Source organism: Chlamydotis macqueenii, chromosome 7 (genome assembly GCF_036417535.1).
Source record: "Chlamydotis macqueenii isolate bChlMac1 chromosome 7, bChlMac1.mat, whole genome shotgun sequence".
In the NCBI taxonomy this organism is placed as follows: Eukaryota; Metazoa; Chordata; class Aves; order Otidiformes; family Otididae; genus Chlamydotis; species Chlamydotis macqueenii.
In genome coordinates, this window is record NC_141562.1 from 26,618,610 (window position 1) to 26,633,705 (window position 15,096).

General features: G+C 44.7%; 1 protein-coding gene across 1 annotated transcript in view; it reads right to left on the reverse strand.

The window, feature by feature from the left end:
* Nucleotides 1-15,096, reverse strand: part of SH3PXD2A (SH3 and PX domains 2A) — a 136,506-nt gene that overhangs the window by 78,683 nt on the left and 42,727 nt on the right. Inside the window, exon 2 of the mRNA XM_086752525.1 lies at nucleotides 6,839-6,867. The gene's annotated coding sequence lies outside the window, so the exon portion shown is untranslated. The remainder of the gene's footprint in view (nucleotides 1-6,838; nucleotides 6,868-15,096) is intronic.

Sequence of the window (15,096 nt, forward strand, 5' to 3'; positions counted from 1 at the left end):
GCTGCAAGGAGACAAAGTCTGCCCAACTTAGCTGAAGCTCTTCCTCAAATCCCACTCTATGCCAGTGTACTTGAGAGCAGAGCAATAGCCCTGCTTTGGAAAAGACAGAGAGGATGTTCCTCCAAGTATATTAAGAACTTGTTAAAAAAAAAAAACAAACAACAAAAAAAAAAAAAAACAACCAGACTTGCAGGCTTTTTTAAAAAATGCAGAAAAGAAAATGAGCTGGTTTGGGAACTACTGCAACAGGCAAAAGCCAATAAATTGAACAGAAGTTAGAGTTTAGCAAATTCACAGGTTGAGGAAGAATAATTCTGCATCATGAGAAGAGGAAGCTCCATCATCAAGGATTGAACTGAGGATGCACATTAAGATCATTAATTACTAACTCCTTCCAGAAGCAGACCCAAGATGTACATCCCCACTAATTATATGCTAGGGTTTGAAGGTTTGTTTAGTCCTCTGTTACTATGCTTCTGCCTACTCTATCCTTCTTTTATTACCAAATCCTTTATCCTCCTGTTAAAGGAAAAAAAAAAAAAAAAAAAAAAAAAAAGCTATGTGAGAACCAAAATGTTCTGCCAGAATCTGCTGTTTTTAAATTCCATGCAGTAATTAGTACATACAGCCAAGAAGGTTAATCGTATGATCGGAGAATAGATCCTGATTTCTGATCAAGAGCAATCCTGTCAGCACATGTTTGTGAAATTATAAAATAGCGGATGGCAAACTACCTACTCCAGCCATACTCATCAACAGGCCAAATGGCACCAAGGAACCACTCCAGTATCGCTGTTCCTGCACTAATTGGAGAAGACAATGCAAGGAACACAGCACGCATGTGTGATTAATCAGGACACAAACAAGAGCACGTGCCTTAGTCTGCAGGGACCATGTCATACCACAGATTTCTCACAAGCATTAAAACATCAAGCCCAAGCTACATGGTTTAAGAAGTTCCTGGGACCTTAACATGGGCTTGGACAAACTTACATCCCCATTTACCACCTTAAAAAAAAAAAAAAAATTAGCCTTCCAAGCTGAACTTTCCTTTTCGATGGAGTACAGGGAGACAGACTTCGGAGACAAGCACCACGAGAGCAAAATGACTCAAACTAACACCGAGTTAAAAAACCCACATTCTAGCTTTGCTGCTATCACCTGGGCTCAGATTGCCTGCTTCGTTACTCATGCACTCAATGCAGGTAGCCCCAAAGACATCTGCTGCGATCACCGCACCAACAGAAGATGCATTGCCTCATCCTAGGATTCACCATGCTAGTTAATTGGATTTTTCAACATGTTCAGCAATAATGCTCTTAGATTTGGCCCCTCTGAGAACCCACTTAAAAGGCTCGAGCTTCCTCTGGCTGAGGGGAAAAACAGAGACAGATGTAACAGTTGAGTAAGTTAAAACATGCCCACAGCATGCTAGCAGTTGCATCCACAGCTCTTCTAATATTAAAAGGGCATCACCCGCTTCAGATGACATCCCATCAATACAGCAACGACCTTAAGGCAAAGGGAAGGCAGCACCATGCCTCTCTTGGAGAGGTCCCTCCTCTGAACATTTTGCTGGAGGCTGTATATCCCACCCCCTCTCCGTAGCTATGCCTGTTGCAGAGCTATGAAGCTGGCGGAGAGCTCTGCACGCACAGTTGGGCCAGCAAAGCTTTGTCCCTTGGGTCAGCACCTCGGTTCTGCAACAGGTAGAGACAGCTCCAGCCAAAGAGTCTTGCTGGTCCAGCTAATGCCTCCCACATTTGTGACCCCGTTGAATGATTAAGCACAGAAGGGCTAGCACACCCCATTCGTTTTCTCCGTATCGCCTCAAAGGAGGCAGTTCAAATTGAAGTTAAGAAAATAAAGCTCATTTATAAAAATAAAAAAAGATGTGAGGCATGCCATGGAGCTGTAAGTGCAGGCCAGACACATGCAGTGTAGCAGGACCAGAAAGGTTAAGCTCTCAAGTGATGAGCATAGCTTAGCTGTAAAGACAGAAAAAGCCAAAAGTTAAGCCGTTTCCCTTCATAATTACAAAGGAAGCAGAAAAAAAACCCCCACCTCTCCCTGATAACATAGAGAAACAGCAATTAAGGCATCTCCCTGAAGCTGACAGAGCACACATCCTCAGCGAGGAAGAGGGTTTCCCTAGCAATGAAAATTCAGGCTAAAGAAACAACTCTTGCTGTCAGCTCCCCCTGTAAGCCCAAGGCAGCAATCCCACAAAGTGATCGGCCGTGAGGGCCCTTGGTGTTGTTACAAGGATCTGCTTGTTTTTCACTTGGAGGCCCCACTTCCGTCATTGTTGCAGCTCTCTCAACTCTACTTAATTTCCCCGTTGAGGGAAAAGAGAGCATTACAGATGGTTTTATAAAAAGTTTGAGAAGTAGCTTCCAATGGACTCTGAAGTTTTCATTTGCTTGCCAGCAGATACATCCTTCCTTCATTTAAGGTTACAGGAAGGAAAGGAAGCTGAGAGTGCTGTCGGGGTGCTGCCATATTCTACTAGTCCAAAAACTGGACGTGGGAACCAGGTTGAAGGATAGTTCTCTGCTGAGGAAGCCAAGCCTCATCAGCATCCTCTCTGAGGCAACAGCAGCTTGGACCAAATTCTTAAGTTAATATTCTAAGTGCTCAATTACAGGGGCTATTTAAATAGACTTCAGCTGGCAGACTCAGCCAAAGTACAGCCAGCTTGATGCAGGCAGGATCTGATCAACTAGAGAAAGGAGACACTGCAGTACTGATGGAGCATCCTACTGCATATCCACAAGGTGCCAGAGAAAGCTGCTGAGCAGCAGCTTGAAGCCAGCTGTGCCACCAGCAGCAAGCAGGGCGGTCAGAACAGTGGGAGTCAGCAAGCAGTCGGGTTTTTTTTTTTGTTTTTATTTCAGAAGTGGGTGGCCAGCAGTGCTCCTGCTAATGCACACTGAAAGTAGTAAGCACAAGGGCTTAGCCACCTACAAGGCAGGTGACAGAGATCCATGCCTTAGCTTTGAAAGCAAAGGTGAAGCAGCATCTCTTCTACCACTCTGACCCCATCATTAGCAAGGGGAATGATCTCTGTGATTGCGAAGCACTGAGAACTCAGCATGGAAAAGCTGTGGAGCCCATGCCAACTCCCTATTGCCACCAAACACCAGGTCCCAGATGCTTGCTTCAGCTTCACGACTGGGGATCTGACAACATCTTTGGCATGAAATCAGCCAAGAAAGATTCTCAGCAAGGGAAAAGGGCAAGATCATCTTACTCCAGGAGTCTGAAACTTGCTCTAGCCAGCAAGGCAGGGGGTGTGTGTGGGGATATCTTTGGGGAGAACCATACTCCAACTGGTTTTACAAGCCACATCAGGATTAGCAGATGTCTCAAGGGTTAATTAGTTCACCATGCACAGATGGTAGCCAGTAGGGTTTGCAGAGTGGATTAACCTAATTTGTGGTTTGTAATGTACCATGCAAATATCCATTACTAGACTTGCAGCAATTCTGCCCTTATTTTGATTTGAGGACAGAAAACCACACAATGGATGCTTGCATAGAAGTAATGCTTATTTTGAGTGCCAAATGAGTCGCTGCTCGCTTGGTTAATGCAATTGACAAATTGGAGTCTGAAAAGTAATTCCTTCCCTTTTTGTTACAGAGGGTCTTTGGAGAGACCTAGACAATACCATTTGTTGTCAGTTTACAGAATATGCTCCCCGTAGCCAGTCCTTACAGTTGTACTGAGGTCTCTTCGGCACTAACAGATGGTCATAGCACAACAATTCAATTGACTGGAAATATGAAGGCAGCGTTCTGAAGCAGCTCTGCAGCATGTCAAGTAAAGCCCCACAAATCCAAGGTAACAGCACATGTGGCAGTTCAGGCCACAGCAAACACCCCTGCCTACGCAGAACCTCAGCTGCTGCGGTGAAGCTCCAGGTCTAAGCTGACTGTGGGTTAAAGCATTTATTATTAGATCATAGCCAAGCAAAGGGCCGTGTGTTTACACAGCGCTTTGCACAAAAGGAAGCCTGGCTCAGGGCTGGCATGCAGAGATGCCCCAGATCGGTGCAAGACTCCCTTCTGTTTAGCTAAGGGCATGCCATGCTATTGCATTTAGTTCAGAAGGTCTCAAATGTTTACAACCAGTATCAGCTGCAGCGATAAATGTTTCCATAACTCCTATTAAACTCTGAACTTATCCAATTTCTCCCTGCTCAAAGGGGCAAGCACAGGACTAGCTAGACACACACTCTGGCAAGGCAGAGGTCAGGGTAGAGGTGACATTGGCTGTCAGAGGCATTCCCCAAATGTTTCTGCGATCAGCCACGCATGTGTCATGCCTGCACATGCCTGAGCCATGGCAGCTGTGGGATTCCTGCCGGACAGTGCGGGAGAGCCATGCTCTCCCAAAAAGCCTCCTCCCAGCACATCTTTGGTCAAGATAGAAGATGTGTTCACAGGTTTGATTTGTAGGGAGGTGCTTGCATTTAAAGCACCTATTTATCTCTTGGTTAAAGACAGAGTAGTGTCTGCCCCAATGGATGAAACTACATTTCAAAGCGATTTGTTATCTTAAAAGAGTCTCAGCACACCCTGAAAATCTGTGCTTATTTACCATATCACTTGTTCAAGTGTCATAAAGCTGGTCTTTGTTAGAGGCTGTAACTACCAACTCCCTTGGCATATTCCTTCGTTCATTGTGCACGTACTCCCACAATATCCAGCTCCTAGCAGAATGAAGCATTCCCTCGCTGGTCTAAAAAAAGTCAGGCAAGAAGATGTCCGAGAACAGAGTCCCTTTATGCAGCTCACTTTGGTCAGAAAACTGCTCCACATTCCTCTTAGTACAGGGTAAGTGGAGAAAGAGCATCCCTAAATCCCACTGTTTCTAAGCTCTAATTGTGTGAGCAGCCAAGCACAGTCCCAAAAGGAGACCCAGCAGCACGTGGAGGTGGGACAGTCAAGGGAGGGAGCTCGAGCTGAGCATCCATCCCTCACAGGAATGGATGAGCATGTCACTTGGGATGCTCAGGACAGAAGGCCAACAAAGAGCCCAGCAGAGCAGCATCCACAACTGGCATCTCCACTACACTGACTCAACTTAATCTCTTTTCCCCCAGTGTCACGGCAGATTAGCTTCAACTTCCCCCTAGAACTGCAGGAATGGAGGAGGAGCACCTTCTCACGCTCCCAAAGTAATTCCTCACATCAATTGCAATATTCTCGCAACTCCTATGTCAACTGGTGCAACGAGCCCAAAGCTCTCTTAGTTTACTAATGCTGTTCTAGGTCAATGCTAAATCAGGCTGCCCCAGAGACTTCAGCAACATTTTTCAAAGGTCTTTACATTGCCTGAAAAAGCCCCCAGTGCTTGGGATGTGGCACTCTGAGCCAGGAGCTCCTGCACTCAGCTCTGCCTCCTACTGAGTCTCTGTACCTTTATGGTCTGCCCCTCTGGAGAAATTTCTGCCACCAATCTAATTCACTGTGTATTATGCATAAACACTTTCCTTAACAATAAGAGGTCCTAGAAGTGCAACTGCATCTCTAAAAGGACCCATTTTTTAATTGCAATTCAGACAGAAGCTTTGAAGGAGATTAGGAAGATGAAGTGCGCCCTAGTTTATCATGTCAGGTCAGCACTGTGCACCATGCTTGCCTCTTCATTACCACCACTCACCTCAGGGAAATTCAGAGAAAGAGTACTACCAGTACTGGTCTGCAAAGGCAACAGCCATTTAATGCACAGGACAGCAGGGTCAAGCAACAGTTCCGTTTTAGTGCATCACTTAGCTTATTACAGGACTGTAGCATAAAAGCTCCCATAATTAACTGACAAATCAATCTAGGCAGTGACATTCATGGGAGTTCAGTATATTGCATTAATCTTCCCCTCCTTCCCAGAGACTAAGACATTGCAGTGTTTCTTCATCGTCTTAAAAAGCAAGACCAAAAAAAATCCTCTCCTCCCCTGCACACAGGCCAGAGTTTTCCAGGAGCTGCTGCTATTGGTTTGAAAGGCCTCTCTTTGGATGCCCTGAATGCAATTTGGAGAACCCAAGATTCCAAACAAAGTCAATGAGAGTTGCAGGTGCTCAATGCTGCTTACAGAAAAAACAAAACAAAACAAAAAACCAAGAGAGAAAAAGCCCTGACACATCCAGCTCAGAGCAGCCAAACTCAGAGGCCCGTAATTACATGTCCCTATTGAAAACACATCTGTAAAAATCACTAAGAATTACAAAGGGGAGGGGAAAAATTGGATTTATATAGTTTCAAATCAGGGTTTTGTAAGACATTTGAATCCAGGATCTTAAAACCAAAACATTGAGCTAGAGCCTTTGAGGTTGTCCAAACACAGACACAGGCACTGAGAACGTTTTGCATCAGAAGCCTCACCAGAGCCTTTTAGAAAGAGAGAAGGAAAAAACCCAACCAAACAAAAAAGAATAATAAAAAAAATTCATCATACCAGAACAGAAAAGGATTCCCTTCCCCATTCAGAAAAGAACCCCAGCTCTCAGGCTGCATTTTGACTGTTTGCTCAGGTAAAGACTGACTTGAGAAAAAAAAACGAAAGAGAGAAGTTTAATACAATTATCTTCTCAGACTGGAGAAGGAGCTGTATAGATACAGTCAGAGAGGAGCAGTCATTTTAACTGCAATACTGTATAATGTGAGTTTCTTCTCCTCTGCAGTGCAAAGGAAAGAAATTGATGCCTGTCTCTAGCAACCTTCAGCAATACAGCTACACAATTTCATGCAACACAAGATAAAGGGAGGGTTTAAAAAGGAAGGGGGAGAAGATGCTCTCTATAAGCATGCAGTATATAGAAAGCCAGGTACCTTACCTGATTTCCTCTTTGAAGATCCATAGTCCCTAAAAAAAAGACAACAACAAATAGACATGGTTAGAGCTGCAAACGGTGGTAAGAGAAGGGGCGCCTCCCAAATTTCCACCCATGTGCTCAGGGGCTCATCCTGCGCGCTCCCTCCTTTAAAGAGGCGCTGGGGGCCGCCCGGCACGGGCAGCACCGGGACAGGGACCGGGACCCGGGACCCAGCCCCGGGCTCCTCAGCAGCGGCAGCTGGCGCTCCGGCAGCACCGGGGGCTGGGGCAGCATGTGATCAACCAGCCAGAGCAAACCACCCCCCGCCCGCCAGGCAGGGGAGAAGGGTGTCAGTTTTTCCCCTTTAAATTGAGCTATTAAATGCACAGCTACCGAATTAACCCCTGGCGTTCCCCGGGGAGGAAAGGGAACATTAACTGTTTGCTGCAGGGGTGCGGCTGCTACAGGCTCATCTGGCATTGCTCGCAGTCCTCTCCCTTCAGAGACTAATTAATTTGCGAATAACCTCCAGACCCCTCCTAGTTATCTCTGACAACCACTTGTCTTCTGCAAGGAAAAAAAAAAAAAACAAAACAACACACCCCGAACTTCTACAAAGCCCAGGCTTCTTTCTTCCAGGGTGGGGAATGCACCCTTACTTTTCTGCAGTGATTTAAAGGGTGCTGGCACCTTTACTCGTGGTAGAACAGCTGAAAGCTCAGACAGCTGCTACAGAAGTGGAAAGAAATTACGGAAGAGAGCTGCGAGAACTGATTCGGGATAAGCAGAACCAAGGGCAGAAATACTTCGCTGCAGCTGTGCTTCCTCCCGGCGCTCTGCGGAACCCCTCAGCCCCAGCTCTGAGATGGTCTGCACAGGGCTGGCAAAGACAGCATCGCTGTGCGGGCACAGCGCCCGCAGCACGGTCACACGCTGCACCCGCCAGCGTTAATTTTGGGAAAATCACCCGATGAACCCGCTGCAGAGGCAGGTTGTGTTTGCAGGAATCCCACCAGAGGGGCAGGCAGCAGCCTCTAAATTTGGGGGAGTCAGGCTGTCAGGAGTGGGGGTTTTGTCCCTGCAGCATGCTGTGTACTCCAGAGGAATCAGAGAAGGATTGTCCCGGACAATGTATTTAATTTCAAGAGAGTTTGGGGGATCATCTGAAGAAATGACACGTGTCTTGAGGGCAGAGGTATGTCTACCAATAAATTCTGTTTCTCCCAGCTTTTGCATGCATCCCATGCCTTACATGTCTAGGATTTGCTTCCGATGAGTGATAACTACTTGGGAGTTTTTTGCACCCTCTTTGAATTTTCCAGTGTAATTTCTTTTCAATTAAATGGTTGTTTTGTCAGCCATGTCTGCAGTTGTATTTGATGTGAGGATGCTCCTGCTCATGAATAGGCTGCTTCTTCTACAGAAGTGATATCATATGCAAATATAATGCCTGCTATATGGTGCCTGAAACAGAGACCCCTCAGAATGAGCCAGGGAACGCGCAAACCCTGAAATGCAGTCCTCTGTCCCGGCTCCGCTCCCACGCCAGCCTGGAGCTCTGCGGTTGCTGTCAATGCAGCTCTCTTGGCATGTGAAAGCCTGTACTTGGTCCTGCCCTGAACTGCCACTCTTCTGACAGCACTAAATGGTGAGAAGGTAAAACTCTGCTGAGATTCACACATGTAATTTGCTTTAATGTAATATATCCATCATGCATGGGCTTGATGACCACTTCAATCCCTTCTGCCCTTTGCTTTCTACACCAAAGCTCCTGGACCTTCTCAGCCCTACAGCTGGGTTCAGCTGGGACTTCTCTCAGTGGCACATTGCGTCCCCACCTCTCTTTTTGTTGCACAAAAAGGCTGCACCCAGCTCTTGCAAATGTTAACACCCATGAGGACCTTGAGAGGATGGTGTAGCTATGCACAACTCCTAGAAGAGAAACACAACCTCCTTCCAGTCTTGGCCAGAAGGCCCTCAGAACACATTTCCAGGGCACTCTCCTGCCTGCCAGCCATGCTGGGGACACTCCACAAGCATCCTAAGAGAGATCACAGGTGAACAGAGCACACACAAAAGGGTGAAGACAAGTGACATTAGATGGTACAGCCTTCAGCCTGACTAAAGTTGCAAAAGAAAACTCAACTCCTTTTTGCCACTTTAAAAAAAAAAAATCACCCAATTTACACAATTAGAAATGGGGTATTGATGGATTGTATGGCTAATAAACAACCCAAAATGGATAAAGATGTTGCTGAATGTCTTTGCCCACCAGATCAGGCCAAAGTGGTACCCAAGTTTGGGAAGTACAGTAGAAGATGATTTAGCTGCGCTCTCACTGTGCAATGGTGGCAAATGCCACAAAAGTCTCAGAATTGAAACCTCCATCCTGGACACTCTCCCATATCTTTTGGTCCCATCTCTAGCTGGTTTTAGGGCTTGTGTGAGGGACTGCAGTAAGGTTTTAAGTGAGGCTTGTTCTTTTAATTCTAAAGCATGAGTCATCCATACAATTTAAAGAAGATAGAAATTTTTTTAAAAAGCAAAATTTTGAAACTTTTTTCTTTCTACGTGCAGATCATGATATAAAAAGATATATTACTCCATAGAGAATTTTTTAACTTTTTTTTTTTTCTGTTTTGTTCCTCATCTGGCTGGCATTTCTTCCACAGCAAAAGCATATCATTTATGGAAATGTACTAGCCCTTAAGTTTCCTCACACAAGCCCTGCAGTGCGCAGACATGTTCCACATCACACCACTAAGGCAAGCACAGAGCACTGTCCTTGCCATGATGTGGCAAGCCACATTTCTGGTCAATGGCAAACATGGTGCCAACAGAAGCAGTAACTGTTCCTGTGGGCCAAGAGCTCTGGTCCACCAAACTCCATCATTGCTTCTCTCATGGCTTGTGCATGGTGAAAACAAACCTTTAGGTTAGTTTGAAGAGGGAAAAAGCTCCTTACTGTCACTGCAAAGTGGACAGCTGAGCAATTTAGGCTCAGCTACAAGAGGATGAAGCAGCAAGTAGCTCTCAGTGATGTCCCTTTGAGATCAGGAGGGTAATATGCATCATCAGAGGATCCAGAGTGTATTCACACTCTTGAAGGCAATTGAATCTACAACTTCTAGTCTTAGTCTTACGAACAAGATCAGTCTTACAGAAGAAATTAAATGATCATTACAAAATATTTATTTGAATCACCACCACTCCCAACTCATGAGGCTTGCTCAACCAAAAAAAAAAAAAGCAAACAATCAACCTACTGGGCATGTTGTCATCTCTTCATTTAGTATTTCTGTAAGGTCTGAAGTCAAGTTTTATCGGGTTCTGATTTTGGAGTTCCTGAAGTCCATGTACCCCATGTCTCCCTGTCTTGTCACTTTTTTGTACGCTCACATTTCACTCACAAAATCAGGACAAAGCAGTACCAAATCAAATGGAGCTTGAAATAAAATCCTCATCTCCCCAGTGAAACTCTGAAAGCCAAAACTTGTTCCTCCCAGCAAAGATAGGAGAAAAAAAAATCACTGATGAAACAGAAAGCAAAGAAGGTAAAGCAAATAATCTCTCTGGCTATGTAAAGTGCTCTTTGTATACCTACTGTTCTCTTTTCTGCCCATGAAGAAAGCCCGTCCTGCTGCCTTGCAATAGCAGCAGCAAGGAGCCCTGCCTGACTCCATGTTTATTCGTTATAGCCTATTATTCTGCATGTGATTCATTGATGTCTCTTCCCTCTCTGATGTAATGATGTATAAGGTGAATACTTCTCAGCCTCACTGTCTTCAGAGGAGCATTAGTGTGAGGCTGAAGTATTGGATTATATCTCCAAAACAATAAAGGAAATTATTTAATGGCTTCTCTTGACTGTAACAACTTCCAAGTAGAAACTGTGATCTTCTTCTGCAATACAGACTGCACCTGGCACACAGCTAGCCCCTAATCAGACAAACTGCCAAACCTGGCCTTGCAGAAGAAAAACCCTCCCCAAAAAAAAGGTGCAATGAATGTCACATCTGCAGCTACACAGAGAAGCTTCAACTCTTCCTCTTTATATCTTTTTATCTTTATATACACATACCCCAATTTCCATTCTTCTTCCATTTCTGTATGAGAACAGACACCACTATCTTAATTTCCTTTACAGCCATAGCTACAAGAACAGCAGTGAAACCACTGAGTGGAACTAAAAATAGCTCTGGCAGGTTTCTTCTTCATTAGCCAGGATCACTCCAAATTGAACAAATGTCTTTCACAAAAATCATGTATTTCTAGCTTTTTTTTTGTATTAGAATATAGCAATTTTCTCTAAAGTCTTCCTGTGGGGCACCACCTTTAGCTGACACTGAACCTCATTACTGGCAAGGAAAGTATTTCCTGCTGCTATCAATATTAAAATATCACTGGTGCCAAGCACGTCACACAAGCTGGACACACTCTTCTTTAATGACAAAGGAGAGAGGCTGGATCTCCTTCCTCATCAGCATTACACCAGAATAACATTACTCATTTGAAATCTAGCAATGAATGTGAAAGGAAGACCACGAGCGTTACTATAGAGCTGATTGCCCTATTATCACATTAAGCTATCCACAGTCAGTCTGGAAATTTGTGAAAGATAAAAATATCTTATGTCATTGAATATATATGTAACTTGCAATCTAATTTAATTACAAAGGTTATATTAATGATGTTATGGAAAAGTTTCATGGTACATCCTTTCCTTAGGGACTGACTTTGCTGCTGTATTCAGTGAGAGTTAATAAACATTCATGTGTGCATGTTTTCATCTACTGGGGAGACCTTATAGCAGTCTTCCAGTACCTCAAGGGGGCCTACAAGAAAGATGGGGAAAGGCTGTTCAGTAGGGCCTGTTGTGATAGGACGAGGGGTAATGGTTTTAAAATAAAGGGAGGTAGATTTAGATTTGATATTATGAAATTTTTTTTTACCATGAGGATTGTAGAACACTGGAACAGGTTGCCCAGAGAGGTGGTGGATGCCCCATCCCTGGAAACGTTCAAGGCCAGGCTGGATGAGGCTCTGAGCAACCTGATCTAGTTGGGGATGTTCCTGATCCTTGGAGGGGGGTTGGACTAGATGACCTTTGCAGGTCCCTTCCAACCCTAACCATTCTATGATTCTGTGATTCTACCTAAATGCATACAGACATACACAAACAAGCAGTGGCACAATTGGAAAGTTGTTTAACAAATGAGGAGTATCCTGAGATGGATTCAATAAAGCCTTAGAAATGTTCCAAGTGGAGGAGAAGACTGAAGGTGACTAAGTGCATCTGCTATGGACTGTGCCTATCTCTTTAGCCGTACTTCTAATTCAATTTGATTTGTATCTGGCCCAGAGAGTTTCTCCTGCATCTTCCATGGAGATCCAGCAACTCAGCAAAAACCTCCTGCAGGAACCAGGAGAGTTTGCAGAGCAACACTGCATCAACAGAGGGGCTGCCAGGCTGCAACTTGGCTCCTGCACAGCTCCCCTTGGAGGTGATGTATTCAGTCGAGGGACCTCATCCCCATGGTACCTGCAGTGCAAAGGCTTTTTTAAAAGTTTCTCACCTTTGCCACAGGACAGCAGACACAAGCAAGCTAACTTTGTGAGATTCCTCCTTTCTCAGATACGTCACCTTTTAGCCTGAGGCCTCTGCCTGTCAGTAAAGCAAACCTTGGCTTCAACTCATTAGGAAAGATTTCAGACAATCGTGAGTTTCAACTGTGAGAGAAAACGGTGCCTGCAAAGCAGAAGGAGCTGTCAGATCCACAGAGGAGCACAGCCGGGAGAACTGCACAGCAGACATTTCATCAGACGAGACAAGCTAAAGGGAGAGTAAATCATCTTTCTGTCTGTTTCTCAGTCTTTGCTGTCCAAAGGAGATGAGACAGTGAAGAACCTTGAGTAATGGAGGTTAATCTGTATCCTCTAGAGTATTTTAATACGTAAATTAAAATTGTTCCGTATTTGTTGGCTTTTGCTAATTCATGTTTAAATACACTGTAGGCATTTATGTTCCCATGCTCTAATTCCTAAAAATCTCTAGTGCTGTGGGCAGGCTGTGGTGGAGATATATGACATTTCAAACAAACAACTTGGATTATCGTTTAATCGCCAATGATTTGCCAGGCAGATTAAAAGCACAGAAATGTTTTAACAAGAAAGTCCACTCTGTCTTTCTCAGCACTCATATGGTTTGTAGTCAGTAACGAAGACCACATCTTCACAAACTATTTTTCTTAGCACTGCTATCAAATTCTGTGACAGTGTTTTAAAAGTAAACCAATACAAAAATACTTTGCTACTGCTCTTTAGGCATACAGAAATCTGATCCTTGTGAATATATTTGCATCTTGAAACTCTCCTAACTGATTTTCCTGAACAGCCAGACTGACATTTTCTATTTGAGACAAGGCACCAAATCAAGCGTGACAGAGAACTGTCACTAGGTGCCTGCCTGTCACCAAGGCCTATGGCTGGAGCAGCACCCAAACACCTTAATACTGCACAACACACTGGAGCTATATGGACATGCACATTCATGGTACTCAAAGCACAAAAGTTTAACCATGCTCATTCTCACTGAGCTCTGAGACCCATACGACACTTAACTAAGCAGCATTAACTTTATACGTTATGCATCAGAAAGACAAACTCAAACATATGGATGCATACAGCTATACGTTTTCCCCCTCTAGCACTCTATCCTCTGAAATCATAAAAGTACAGCTGATCTCTTCCCCGAGCCAAATAAACAGATGAAGGCTTTTTTCATTCTTTTTATTTTTTTTCTTTTAGAAAATATTCTGCTCATTTCCTGATATAAATTGTTGCATTGTGGAACCCTCTCGAACATGAATCTGCCCTTTCTGAGCAGAGGTCGAGCTTTCCAGCCCTGTCAGAAAGGGCCCCATTGTGGCGGTCCCGAGACTCCAGGATTCCTTGCCGTGAGCAAAAGGGACTTGAGGGGCAAGAAGAAAATCTGGCGACCTGACTTCAAACCCAGGCATTTCTTGCTGGGTGGAAGTGGTCTCTGCTTGCTGCTAAGAAGGGTAAGCCACTAGCGCGCAACCAGCTCCTTAAGATAACTGAGACAATACAAAACAGAGAATTTTGCCTTTCCGCCACCTTTCTGTTGTCTTCACAGCGTGGCTGTAATGCCGGCATAGAGCAAACAGCACAGCTTTATGTACTGGTTAGGCTGCAGTGATTTTCTCTGCATCATATAACAATGGTGGCCCATTTTGGCTCACCAGGACCCAGCTGGAGATCCTGATTTAGTGCTGATTTCTGACAGCTCCCTTGAGCCCAACAAAGTAAAAGTCAACCCAAGTTCTCCCTGAGAAACTCCAAGCACAACACTGGAAACTCATCTGTAAGTGCAGAAGAGATCTTCCCTACACCAGTAACGTTAGCTTGCACAGAAAAGCCAAGGTTGGAAAGAGATGGACACTGCCTCCTCTCCAGCAATGCTCCCTGAACCTGAATCCATGGATTTGTATCATGAAGGGGAGGTGCACGGCAAGGAAAACCACTGTCCTCTGCTCTGCACTCAGAGGATTCTGGAAATTAGCCCCACGCAGTACAACTTCAGCTCTGCCACCAAGTCCAAGGTGCAGGGGATGCAGACGGCTCCAAGATAAACGACATCCCCATGGACCATCTCAGCCTCATGCAGAACCACAGTGTGTGAGGGCAGCTGTCACCATTTCTTTTTTTTTGTGTAGAAAGGGTGTAGAAGGACAAGAAATGGGTTTGAGGCGTCCTGCCCTTTGCCTAAATGATTGGGGAATGTCACAGATTTCTATCCCAAGATTACTCAGCAGTGAAGTCAGTTGCTTGGTTCCAGAGTACAACTTCAATATTTGGCTTGGGCTTAAGAAATGCAGAATTAGCCTTTGAATTTTTCACAATTATATGTGTTTATGATGAAATTATCCTCCTGGAGGAAGACAGGGCTTTGGAATCGCACATTCAGTGTTTCACCAGGCTGTGAGATACAGGGCAGGGTGATCTGACAACAAAGCCTGGCCTCTCCGGCACCAGGGAGAGATGGCTCAGCACAACCTGGAAGCTGCAGGACACTGGGGCAATGAGCTAATGCCATGTGATCCTCTACTGCAAGGCTTCAGTGGCCTTGAAAAAGACATCACGAATGTTTATAGCAAGTTTTTTTTTTTCCTGGAAAGAAGTATAAAAACAAGAGCTTGCCTAAGAGTCACATCCTCATCTGGTTTTGTTTTACCCTGTTTACTCCTTCAGATGGCAAA